At 40.3% G+C, this 13,747-nt stretch overlaps 1 protein-coding gene across 2 annotated transcripts in view; it reads right to left on the bottom strand.

Annotated features, from left to right (window-relative positions):
* HORMAD2 (HORMA domain containing 2) overlaps positions 1 to 10,462 on the bottom strand; it is a 97,430-nt gene extending 86,968 nt beyond the window's left edge. The window contains exon 1 of one of the 2 annotated variants that reach the window (XM_012763889.3): positions 10,112 to 10,462. The gene's annotated coding sequence lies outside the window, so the exon portion shown is untranslated. Of the gene's footprint in view, positions 1 to 9,404; positions 9,757 to 10,111 lie in introns of those variants that run through there. The other variant, XM_075996841.1, reaches the window with a different exon arrangement.
* Between the last annotated feature and the right edge of the window lie 3,285 nt (positions 10,463 to 13,747).

The following is a 13,747-nucleotide window of genomic DNA, read 5'->3' as shown; positions in this document are numbered from 1 at the left end:
AAAAATCCCTACCATGAATTTTTCAAATGAGAACTATATAATTAGAATTTGACCATACCCATTGGGAAATTAGTTTAATAAACATTTTTATCTCCACCACCAATTTTCAATAAATTGGGCATAAGGTCTCTGGATTAGTTTTTCCAACCACCCAGTGAAAATTATAAGATGATTTACTTGTTCACAAATATGTTGAGAGGAAAAAAATAAACTGAAAATCACCTAGAGACTCAATATATATTATTCATCCTTGTTATTCCCACAGAGTATAACAGTGCTCTGTATATATATATAGCCGGGGCTCAAAACATTTCTTGAATTAACTTCATGTGTAATTTATTTGCAAATTCAACTCTAAAGTTAATGTTTATACTTCATGCCCATTAAAATGGCTATTCATCAAATTAGCTAAAAAAGAAATCAAGGAAGCAATCCCATTTAAAACAGCTATGAAAAAATCTAGGAATAAATTTAACCAGGAAAGTGAAAGATCTCTGATAAAAGAAATTAAAGAAGACACAAAAACTTGGGAAGGCATCCTCTGTTAATAGATTAGAAAAATTAATATTGTTAAATGACCATACTACTTAAAGCAATCTACAGATTCAATGCAATCCCTATCAAAATACCAATGGCATGCTTTACAGAAATAGAAAATACAATCCTAAAATTCCTATGGAACCACAACAGATCCCAAATAGCTAAAGCAACCCTAAACAAAAAGAACGAAGTTGGAGGCATCACACTACCCAACTTCAAAATATATTACAAGGCTATAGTAACCAACAGCATGGTACTGGTATAAAAACAGACACATAAACCAATGGAATAGAAAAGAGAACTCAGAAATAAGCCCACATATATACAAACAACTGATTTTTTACAAAGGCACCAAGAACATACATTTTGGAGAAAGGACAACCTCTTCGATAAATGGTACTGGGAAAACTGAATATCCACATGCAGAAAAATGAAACTAGACCCTTATCTTACACTATATACAAAAAATCAACTCAAAATGGATTAAAAACTTAAATATAAGCCTCAAAAATACAAAACTACTTGGGAAAAAGAAACAGGAGAAATGCTTCAGGACATTGGTCTGGGCAAATGTTTTGTAGGTAAGACTTCAAAAGCACAGGCAACAAAAGCAAAAATAGACAAATGGGATTATATCAAACTAAAAAGCTTTTCAAAGTAAACAATCAACAGAGCGAAGAGGCAACCTGTAGAATGGAAGAAAATATTTACAAACTCTTCATCCAACAAGGGATTAACATTCAGAACATAAAAGAAACTGAAGCAACTCAACAGCAAAAACCCCAAATAATCCAATTTAAAAAATGGGCAAAGGATCTGAATAGACATTTCTCAAAAGAAGACATACAAATGTCCAAACAAGTATGTGAAAAAATGCTCACTAATCATCAGAGAAATACAAATCAAAACCACAGTAAGATATCATCTTACCTCAGTTAGAATGGCTATTATCAAAAGGACAAAAAAATAACAAATGCTGGCAAATATGGATAGAAAAGGGAACTTTTATACAGTGTGTGTAGGAATGTAAATTAGTACAACCAATATGAAAAACAGTATGGAGGGTCCTCAAATAACTTAAAAATACTATATGATCCAGCAATCCCACTATTGGGCATTTATCAAACAGAAAAGAATATTATTAAAGAGATATCTATACCCCCCATGTTTACTGCAGGACTATTCACAGTAGCCAAGATATGAAATCCACTTAAGAGTCCATTAATAGATGAATGTATAAAGAAAATGTGATATGTAGTATGTATACACAATGGAATACTATTCAGCCATAAAAAAGAATGAAATCCTGTCATTCTTGGCAACATGGATGAGCCTAGAGGATGTTATGTTAAGTGAAAGGCACAGAAAGATAAATACCACATGTTCTCCCCCATATATAAAGCTAAAAAAGTTGAGCTCATAGAAGTAGAGAGTACAATTGTGCTTATTAGAGGCTAGGAAGGGTGCGGGGAGGGGATGATAGGGAAAGGTCAGTTAATCGATACTAAATTATAACTAGATAGGAGGAATGAATTTTATTGTTCTATAGCACTGTAAGGTGACTATAGTTAACAATAAATTTATTCCATATTTTCAAAGAGTTAGAAGAGAAGATTTTGAATGTTCCCAACACAAAGTAAGTGTTTGAAGTGATGGATATGCTAATTATTCTGATATGATCATTACACATTGTATACCTGTATCATAATATCTTTGTGTACCTTTTAAAATCTTATAGCTATTCAAAAATTAAAAATAATAAGTGTTGGTGAGGATAAGAAATTAAAACCCTTCTACATTACTGGTGGGAATATAAAATGGCACAGCCATTGTGGAAAACAGTATGGCAGTTCCTCAAAAAGTTAAGCAGAATTACCATATTATTGAGCATTTCCATCTGAGAAATGAACTTTTATCTGAGGAATGTGAGTCCATTTAAATGGTCAGGCACAAAGAGAAACTGAAATCACATAGCAATCACGGCCTACTCCCCACCTTTGAGCTATGTATTCATCTCTTGAAACTGCATGCTATTGCCACAAGTAGCTATAAATTAACCTAATAATGTTGCACTCCAGTGCACTATAACTCACACCCTATAGTTTAACAATGTATAGCCAGTGAATGTTATTTCTGTAAACCAGTGAGAATTCCTGACAAATAATTTTGTATCAGCCCACTCTCTGTCCCACACCCCACCCCCTTTCTTTTTTTTTTTTTTTTTGCATTTGAGACTAGCCACCAGCCCGGGCAACATAGCAAGAACTTGTCTCTACAAAAAATTTTAAAATTAGCTGGGAATGGTGGTGCATGACTGTAGGCCCAGCTACTTGGAAGGCTGAGGCAGGAGGACTGCTTGAGCCCAGGAGTTCAAGGTTACAGTGAGCTATGACTGTGCCACTGCACTCCAGCCTGGGTGGCAGAGCGAGACCCTGTCTCTAAAAAATAAAATAAGTTATATTTTATGCCTCAGCCTCTTCCTTTTAGGTTGACATATCTCTAGGTATATATCCAAAAGAACTGAAAGCGAAGATTGAAACAAGTACTTGTACACTAATGTCCATAGTAGCATCATTCACACTAGCCAAAAGATGGAAACAATCAAAATGTCTATCAACAAATGAATGGATAAACAAAATGTGGTATATACAGTGCAATATTATTCAATCTCAAAAAGGAATGAAATTCCAATTCATGCTATAGTTTGAATGAACCTTGGAAACATTATGCTAAGTGAAAAAAGTCAGATGCAAAAGGACAAATATTGTATGATTCCACTTACATGAGGTACCTACAGTAGGCAAATTCATAGAGACAGAAAGTAGAACAGAGGTTACCAGAGGTTAAGGAAGTGGAAGGAATAAGACATTTAACTGGTACAGAGTTTCTGTTCTGGATGATGAAACCATTTTTGAAATTGATAGTGGTGATGGTTGCAAAACATTGTAAATATGCTTAGTGCCACCATTTGAGGTGGTTGAACTTTATGCTATGCATAGTTTACCACAATAAAATAAATACACCTAGGCTGGGCGAGGTGGCTCACACCTGTAATCCTAGCACTCTGGGGGACCAAGGTGGGAGGACTGCTTGAGCAGAGGAGTTCGAGACCAGCCTGAGCAAGAGCAAGACCCCTGTCTCTATTAAAACTAGAAAAAAATTAGCCAGGCATAGTGGCATGTACCTGTAGTCCCAGCTACTTGGGAGGCTGAAGTAGGAAGTGTTAAATTTTAACGCTTGAGCTCAGGAGTTTGAGGTTGCTGTGAGCTAAACTGATGCCACAGCACTCTAGCCTGGGCAACAGAGTGAGACTCTGTATTTAAAAATAAATAAAAATAAAATGAAATAAAATAAAATAAAATACAGCTAGTTTTTTACCTCTATTGTTTCATTAACATAAAAAAGAAGCATGGCAAGACAAAGGAAAAAAGACCATAAATAAGAAAAAAAAAAAAAAGAAGCAAATTCCATTTCTTTTCAGAGGACTTAATTTAAATTCAACGGAGACTTCTTTTCAAGGTTTTATAGCATTCTGACCAAAATACTTGTCAAATAATCCCTTTAGAGAAATATCATTCTGTATCACCAGGATAGCCTGTAACCTATTTTTCCACATCGATTAATGCAAGATCCTGGAAGATTTTGCCAATAAAAGAGGGCAGAATTATTTGAGGACATGGCCACAAGGTGGTGATAGAGATTACAAACAGATAATAGTTAACGTCTTTCAAATTGCTTCATAAGAGCAGCACTAGGGGACACTCTTCGACAATATTTTATACTTCTTTTTTTATGTCTAAACACACTACCTGGATGAACAAATACACTCCATTGTTTCAATTACTATTTCTAGTCCAATGACTCTTAGGTGTATTATGCCCCAGCCCAGGTCTCTTCCAGGAGTTGCTCACTGGTTCCTCTAACTGACCACAAGACAGTTCTACTTTGATGTCCTTTTTTTTTTTTTTTTTTTTTGAGACAGAGTCTCACTTTGTTGTCTAGGCTAGAGTGAGTGCTGTGGCGTCAGCCTAGCTCACAGCAACCTCAAACTCCTGGGCTCAAGCAATCCTGCTGCCTCAGCCTCCTAGTAGCTGGGACTACAGGCATGCGCCACCACACCCAGCTAATTTTTTCTATATATATTAGTTGGCCAATTAATTTATTTCTATTTATAGTAGAGACGGGGTCTCTTGCTCAGGCTGGTTTCGAACTCCAGACCTCAAGCAATCCGCCTGCCTCGGCCTTCCAGAGTGCTAGGATTACAGCCATGAGCCACCGCGCCTGGTCTATTAGATGTTCTCAGCACATCCAAATATGAATTATTTTCCTGCAAAATCTATTTCTGTTCCCTAGCTCAGTGAATGACATCTTCAAATACCTAGTTGCCCAAACTTAAAACCTGTGACTCAACTCTGATACCTTCCTCATTCCCATGTTCAATCACTTTAATATTTCTCAAATGTGTCCACTCCTCACTTTATCCATGTTGTTATCTCTACTTTAGATCAACCAGCCTCATCTTTTGCCTAGACTCCTGCAACCACCAATCTTCCTGTCACTGGCCTTACCCTTCTCCAGTCTATTCTTTATATTGCAGTCAGAGTTTTATTTTTAAATTATAAACTTGATTATGTGATTTCCCACACTGAAATACTTTGATAGCTTCCCACTACCCTCAGGATAAAATCTAAAATCATTATTATGGCTTCAAGATTTGGCTTATGCCTCCCTAGCCTCATCTCTAACCATTTTGCCTTACACTTGTATGCACCAGCCATTCTTATCTACTTTAATTACCCTAAAAGAACTATATTCCCTCTAGCTTTCAGGCTTTTGCAATATTCCATCTGCCTGAAACATTCTCCTCCATTCCCAGTTCCTACTCATCTCCTAGATACGGCTTAGTATAATTTTCTCAAGGAATTATTTCCTGATTAACACCACCACCACTACCAAGTCTGGGTTGTGTGCCCATTGCAACATATAATGTATCATAGCTGCCTTTATGTATCACCCCACCTACTGAGAGCTAAAATGAGGGCAAAATTGTGTCTGTCTGGCTCATTATTTATTTTTAAAAGTTTTTTTTATAAGTACAATTCAGTGGGTTTTAGTATATTCACAAAATCATGCAACCATCACCACTATATAATTGCAGAACATTTTCATCACCCCACTTCATCAACCCTATGCCTAAGCAGTTACTTCTATTCCCTCCTTCCCCTACCCCCAGGCAGCCACTAATCTACCTTTTGTCTCTATGGAATTGACTATTCTGAACATTTCATGTAAATGGAATCATACCATGTGTGACCTGTTGTGCCTTGTTTAGCCCATTCTTGAATCCTCAGTATTATCACAATAATGGAAGAAAGCAGATGCTCAATAAATATTTGCTAAGTCAATAGAGAAGCACTAGAAGAACAAGGAAGAATTAAGGGTCTAGGGGGAAAAGTCACAAAATTTTAGAGGTAGGAGGAATTTTAAATTCATTGCTGTGGTTTGAATGTGTCCCCCCAAGTTTGTGTGTTGGAAACATAATCCCCAATGCAAGTATTGAGAGGTGGGACCTTAAGAGATAATTAGGTGACAAGAGCTCTGCCTTCATGAATGGATTAATGTCATCCCAGGAGCAGGTTTATTATCAAGAAAGTGGGTTATAAAAGCGAGTTCAGTGCCCTTGCAACCTCCCCCTGCCACCACTATGTGATGCCTTCCGCCATGTTATGATGCAGCAAGAAGGCCATGCCAGATGCAGCCCCTTAATCTTGGACTTCCTAGACTTCAGAACTATAAGCCAATAAATTTCTGTTCTTTATAAATTACTCAGGATGAGGTATTCTGTTATACCAGCACAAAATGGACTAAGACAGTCATATGGTCCAAATATCCGTATTCTAGATGAGGAAATCAAGATCAAGAAAAATCAGTGACTTACCCAGGGTTAGTCAGCCAGTTAATGGTAGAGCTGAGACTAAAACTCCAGAGGTATGACTCACAATTTAGGAGTATTTCTAGACTGACTCCCCCAAATTAAATTCCCCTTTGCTTTCATTCTATCTAATATGATGTACTACCAGTGCCTCCCTAGTTGTTGAGCTTGTTTATTTCTAAACATGGTAGAGTCTGTTTCTGGTATTCTAGAATGAGCTTGCTTTGGGAAGACAAAAAGATCTAAGTCATTTTTCAAAATAGGCAAACTCCTTTAAACTTCTGACTATTCTGTTGCCACTGTTGTTTTCCCTTTGAGCAGGTGTTCTGTGGAGGTCTCCTATTCAAGTACAAACCCTGCTTAGTTTTGAAAGCTCACACATTAAAAACCTCAGGATGTATGACTCTAGAGATCATACATTCTCAGAGAATAGGTCTATTTTTTTGTTGTTATTGCTTTGTTCTGACTCATTATTTAAAAATCTAGAAGAGATTTCATAACTATGGATTTTAAGAGCTGGACTCTAAATTTCAAATGTCCTTCACTTATATATCTGCCTGCAAATTAGATCCACAAACATCTAAAACTTCCCAGGGCATCAATACCATTCACTCATATGTTTGATATGTCCACTTTGTGACAAGGATTATGATCTTCTTGGGAAACAGTAAAGATTTCTGTGTTTTGGGCTGGGCGCGGTGGCTCGCGCCTGTAATCCTAGCACTCTGGAAGGCCGAGGTGGGCCGATCACTCAAGGTCAGGAGTTCGAAACCAGCCTGAGCGAGAGCAAGATCCCGTCTCTACTAAAAATAGCAAGAAATTAATTGACCAACTAAAAATATATATACAAAAAATTAGCCGGGCGTGGTGGCGCATGCCTGTAGTCCCAGCTACTCGGGAGGCTGAGGCAGAAGGATCGCCTGAGCACAGGCATTTAAGATTGCTGTGAGCTAGGCAGATGCCATGGCACTCTAGTCTGGGCAACAGAGTGAGACTCTGACTCAAAAAAAAAAAAAAAAAAAAAAGATTTCTGTGTTTTTCTGATAAAGATTCACTCCAGGGTTACTTCTTGACCTACATCTCAATTGCCCTATTTTAAATGATGGCACAGTTACTTACTATTTGATCCTTTCTATTTGAATTCAAGATTCAGATAAAGATTAACCAGCTGTTCTTTAGTTTATTAAGGCCTAAATCAACTTTTCTATTTTTTTGTCCATTTCAAGTGAAGCAAAAACCAAAGTTTTATTATATTTGCCCAAAGATAATCATAGTTGATTTATGATGGGTCTCTACCCATCTTTCTCAATCTTCCAAAAACCATTCTTTTTTTTTTTTGAGACAGAGTCTCGCTTTGTTGCCCAGGCTAGAGTGAGTGCCATGGCATCAGCCTAGTTCACAACCTCAAACCTCAGCAACCTCAGCAACCTCAAACTCCTGGGCTCAAGCAATCCTTCTGCCTCAGCCTCCTGAGTAGCTGGGACTACAGGCATGCGCCACCACGCCTGGCTAATTTTTTCTATATATATTAGTTGGCCAATTAATTTCTTTCTATTGTTAGTAGAGACGGGGTCTCACTCTTGCTCAGGCTGTTTTCAAACTCCTGACCTCCAGCGATCCACTCGCCTAGGCCTCCCAGAGTGCTAGGATTACAGGTGTGAGCCACCACGCCCGACCAAACCATTCTTTTTTTACAAGAAAATACCCTTCCTATCTAGTGAACAATATCCCACAGCTGGATTCTGAAATGCAACTAGATGACCTTCCTTACATGTGCGTAAATGAAGAATGAATGGCTTTATTCACAGGAAGTGCATGTCAACATAAATGAGATCAATAGATTCATAAAGCTGGAAAGGAGCAGCTCTACTACTACTAATCCAATCCCTTCATTTTAAGGAAGAGAAAAGTCAATTCAGTGGAGGAAGGCTAGTCTTTTAAACAAATGGTGCTGGAAGAGGTCATCCAAAGAAAAGAAGGAAGGAGGGAGGGAGGGAGGGAGGGAGGGAGGGAGGGAGGGAGGGAGGAAGGAAGGAAGGAAGGAAGGAAGGAAGAAAGGAGGGAAGGAGGGAGGGAGGGAGGGAAGGAAGGAAGGAAGGAGGGAGGGAGGGAAGGGAGGGAGGAAGGAAGGAAGGAAGGAAGGAAGGAAGGAAGGAAGGAAGGAAAGAGGGAGGGAGGGAGGGAGAGAGGGAGGGAGGGAAGAAAGAGGAAGGAAGGAAGGAAGGAAAGAAGGACATTAATGCCTTCGAAGAAAGAAAGAAAGAAGGAAGGAAAGAAAGAAAGAAAGAGAAAAAGACATTAATACCTTCAAATGAAGAAAAACATTAATACCTTCAATGAAGGTATTAATACCTTCAAATGAAGAAGAAAGAAAAAGAAAGAAAGAAAGAAAGAAAGAAAGAAAGAAAGAAAGAAAGAAAGAAAGAGAGAGAGAAAAAAGAGAGAAGGAAAAGAACCTCAACCTAAATCTCACACTGTATACAAATATTAGCTCAAAATGGATCATGGATCTAAACATAAACAAAAACTATAAAGAAAAGGACAGTGAAGCTCAGCAAGAGAACTTAGTTTGCCAAAATTCACCCAGTTATTCAGACCTTCCATAGAGCTTGCTTCAATAAATTATTATTCACTATTTTAACAAATTCCACTTGGATAATTCCCTTACTGCATGTTCACTCAGAGTAAATGGTTTCCACCATATTAATTGGGTATTTGTTCATGTTCTTTTGATTTTTTAATACCTTTTTCATGCTACTTCTATTATTCATTCATTCAACATTTACTAGGCAACTATAATATGCCAGTCATCGTGCAGGATTACAGAATGTAAAATAATGTTCCCATCTCAAGAGATTTATGGTCCAATGGGGGAGAAATTCTATTATCATCCTAATAAAATTAAAAACCCCTTGAGGGGCAAGAACCATACCATTTTTCACCAGGGAAGGACATGATGTGCTGCACAGCCTGTCCAGTGCTCTGCACTCTCCAACACATTTTGGTGGTTGGCTAATCTGGAGTTTCAAGACACTCTCTCCCCTGTACTGTTTCAGGAACCAAAATCCACAGAGATTAAAGGTCAAATTCTCAAGAAAGTGAAACAGGGGCTGAGGTTGTGGGGAGGGGGGAAGTAGGTTCATCCCACCTCTGGGTCTGAACCAGGCATTGGTTATGACAGAACTTCTCAACCGCCGGAGAAAAACTTGCCCCGGGGAAGATGACCCCCAAAAGTTCCTCACACGACGCCTTCCAATATGGTGACACAGATGTCACCTGCCTGACCAACTGACTAATTATGGCTGCAGCTTCCTCACCAAGATTGATTCCTTCTTCTCCACAAAAATGTGAATTTTAAAGCTCCCCGTGGACGGTGGGAACGCGGCCGCTCGCAGTCCAGGTCAATTCTCTCCTTATCCTCCATTTCGTCCCCCTCCTCAGTACCAGCCCTCCCACTTCTCTTCAGAATACTCCCCCCCACCTACCCCCACTACCCCCCCTGAGAAATGCTTGCAAATCAAACTTAAAGATTCAAGTAAAAAAAAAGAAAACGGGAAAAAATTTTAAACATAAAGACAACAGAACTGGGAGGCCGAGTGGTCTCCTCAGCGGGAGATCTGATATCTGAACCGCCCTCACCTCAGCTGGTCGACGCCTCTCTCCCACCTGGCCGCAACCGTCTTTTCCGGTACTAACCAGCTACTCGGGCTCATGAATAATCAACTAGGTCCTTCTGGGCGGGGCCAGATGCTTCCTCATGAATAATTCATTACTCTCTATGGCTGGCTGAGGTGGCCGGCCTTGCTCGGCTTCATGAATATGCAAAGAGGGGTGCGGCGGGCCAGCCCCCTCGGCCTCAGCTTCTCAGCGTCGCCAGACTCCACAGTCAGAGTCTAGTCCCTCCGAGTTTCCCGCCTTTCTGCTCGCACCGCGCTCCCGGGCCTGAGGGACCCGAGCCGAGCTTGTGCCGCCGCAAGAGCCATGGTGCGTGGGGCTGTGCACACGAGGACTGCCTGCTCTGGGTGAGGCGGCCGGCCAGGGCAGGGTAGCGCCGGGAGGACCCTGGGGCTAATAGGGGGCAGAGCCCTGGGCCAAAGAGCCCCAGAGAGGCCCGAGACCAGCGCTGGCGGCGTGGGGGAGAAGACCTGTAGCCTGGAGGTCCAGAGGGCTGAGCTTTCCAGGCTTTGAGGACATCTCCAACCTTGTCAACCTAAGCTGGACCCGACTTTGTGTTCTTTTTAACAACAATGTGTAATTATGCAAGTGAAACATGAGCGCGTTCTCCTCTTCACCCTAGCCCTAATCTCCGTCCTATGCGCCCTGGTAACCTCTGGGAGCAGCTGGGGGGTGTCTCCTCAGGTCCTTTCCCCTGTGTTCAGGTAGGTATTTAGTACCCTGTGGAGTTTTCCAAAAGTTCCGGGAGTCCCTTGAACCTCTGCAATGGGATTTCCCAAAAGAGTGGGTGAAAGAGTAGGCCACTTGAAACTTGTTCTTATTTTGTTTCTGCAGGAAGGGGGAAAAAGATCCAAGTTGATGAGAACATGAGTTTAGAACATAATGACTAAAACTAAAATTTGGGTAAAAATATTCCTTAAGTGCAGGTTTTCTCAACCTCAGCAATCGTATCCCCCCCCACACAGCTGTGACAACCAAAAATGTCTCTAGACCTTCTTTGCCACATGTCCCCTGGGAGGGGGGCAAAATCGCCCTCTATTGAGAGCTGCCCCTTTAATCCTATACTGTCCACAAGTAACTGCTTTTTAAGCTCCAACACACAGATGGTCTTTCGGCACCAGCCCTTTCCAGCATGTACCCGCCTCTCTGGCTGGACCACTAGCCCCTCTCTGTTGGCCCTTCTCTGATTTTCATCTGCCTTCGGGTCTGAGCTTAGTCAAGTACCCCCATGTCCAAAGACCCACCCCCTCTGCCCTATACCTATGGCAGTCTACCCCCTGGCAGACACAGCTATTCTGTCTCACTTATTATTCTGTTTCCTTCATAAAATTTATCTCAATATGGATTTCATTGTTAACCTGTTTTGTTTATTTTTTTGAGGCAGAGCCTCACTCTGTCACCCGGGCTAGAGTACAGTGGCATCATCATAGCTCACTGTAACCTCAAACTCCTGGGCTCAAGTGGTCCTTCTGCCTCAGTCTCCCAAGTAGCTGGGACTACAGGTGAGTGCCACCACAACTGCTAATTTTTTCTATTTTTTGTAGAGACAGGGTCTCACTCTTGCTCAGGCTTGTCTCAAACTCCTGACCTCAAGCAATTCTCCCACTTCAGCCTCCCAGAATGCTAGAATTACAGGAATGAGCCACAGCGCCTGGCCTGTTTTCTTTCTCTTTCTACCTTAGAATAAGAGTGTAAATTCCATCAGAGGCCTGGTCTGGCTTAGTCACCCCAGGATCTCCAGTGCTAGCACACAGTAGGCACTCAATAAACGTTGGTGAACTGGAGCAATAAATAACCCTCTCCTCCTCCTAAGAACTGTGGAGTTTGTCTTACTCCTTTCCTGTGATCTTTGTTTAGAACCTGAACAGGTAAATGAACAACTGTGCCTGGTCCCGTGCTAGGAGCTGTGGGTAAAGCCTTCACCTTTCCCACTGGCTTATCAACTCCTGAGGGCTGGAGGTGTAGTTTTCACTTCTTCTATTATGTTCACTGAAGTATTCAAATAGATTATTAAATAAACTAATCAATGACTTAAGGAACAACATTAGATAATTAAAAATTGATAGTACTACAGGGGACTTAAGAAATCATCAAAGTCTAGTCCTTCACTTTACAGATGAGAGTTTAAGTAATTGCTCAAGGTCCCTAAGCTTGTTAATAGACCATGTCACAAGTACAACCCATGGTCTCACATCTCTTATTTCAAGGCTCTTTTTTGTCTCAGCCAGGCTAGTTTCTGATTACTTTTCTGTGAACCTGACTTACAACTCAAACACAGAAATCCCAAGCCAAATACTTGCTTCTTGTCAACTAAAAGGCTTTGAGCCTGTACTCTTAATCTTTTGATTAAAGCCAACCCTGGGGATAATGGCCTAATGAACTCAGAAGTGCTCTATGATATTCAAATAATCTCCCAGTTTCCTTTGTGCCTTCCAGTAATGAGAGACTGGAAATTGTCCCTGTCAAAGCCAAGTATTTTTGTTTGTTTTGGAAGGGGAAACCGTGTATGGTGGTAGAAATTGATCATTGTTTAGAAATTTCCAAATAACCAGAAGTTTGGCCTTTGTCAAAATTCTCCAGTTGTTAAAGTTTTGTCAAACCCTATACCCAGTGGTATAATAAAATAACACGTGAAACAGGTGAAAAGAGAGGGGGAGAATTTGAGATGACTTCCGTTGGCTACATTTGACCTTTCTCTCTTTAAAAACATGTATGTCAATTGACTGTGTACCTGAAACACTTGTCGCTTATCAATCAGTCCCTAGTTAGACCTTTGTCCTTTCACAGCTACGGACCATTTTTCCTTCTCAGTTAAAAGGAATTCAGGGTTTCTTTGTAAGAACATTTCATCTAGGCAGCACCTGGTTAGTAGAGTCTTATGGAGTCATGCTCTCAGCGTTTAGAATTGTGGAGTTTTTTCTGAGGCATCTGACAGCATACTGTGTCACAGGAAGCAGAGTTATCTTTTGCCGACCTAGAATAATTGGAACTTTCCCCGTCAAATTCAGTTTAATCTTAGAAATCTTTTCCAAAAGACGGTTTATTTGAGGGTTATCAAGATTGACATATTGAATATAAAATGTATTCCCAGAGAGACATCTCCCAGGAGATGTGTCTCCCTCTTCAATGTGCACAATCATGATACCAAATACAGAGATAAGAGATTGGAGGGAACAGCTAAGTAGGAAGGGTGTTTCCTTTATCCTATTTGCTTTCAACTTTTATTAGAACTCTTAGAACCATCATAGCTTCCAGTCATCATGAAGCTGATACCACCATATTTATTCATTCATCAAACATGTATTTTGTACCTACCATTTATAAAAGCACTCAGCACTGCAGGGATCAGAGATAATGACTTGGTCCTTGAGCTACGGAAGTTTACAGCTTAGTAAGAGAGGGAGACCTGTAAACACATTACTCACGAAGAAAATAGTGTGCAAATATTAATGGAAGTATAAAGTATATGATAGAGTGTAGAGTAGGATGCTATATATTCTGAGCTGGGAATCAAGACAGCTTCACAAAGGAGGTGGCATTTTAGGAGGAGAGCATGTGTATATAATTTCTTTTATATATTCTTTGGCAATGGCGAGACCA

This window comes from Microcebus murinus, chromosome 22, assembly GCF_040939455.1.
Source record: "Microcebus murinus isolate Inina chromosome 22, M.murinus_Inina_mat1.0, whole genome shotgun sequence".
NCBI classification, from domain to species: domain Eukaryota; kingdom Metazoa; phylum Chordata; class Mammalia; order Primates; family Cheirogaleidae; genus Microcebus; species Microcebus murinus.
The sequence above is the reverse complement of the archived record's forward strand: the minus strand, read 5'-3'. Positions and strand labels throughout refer to the sequence as shown.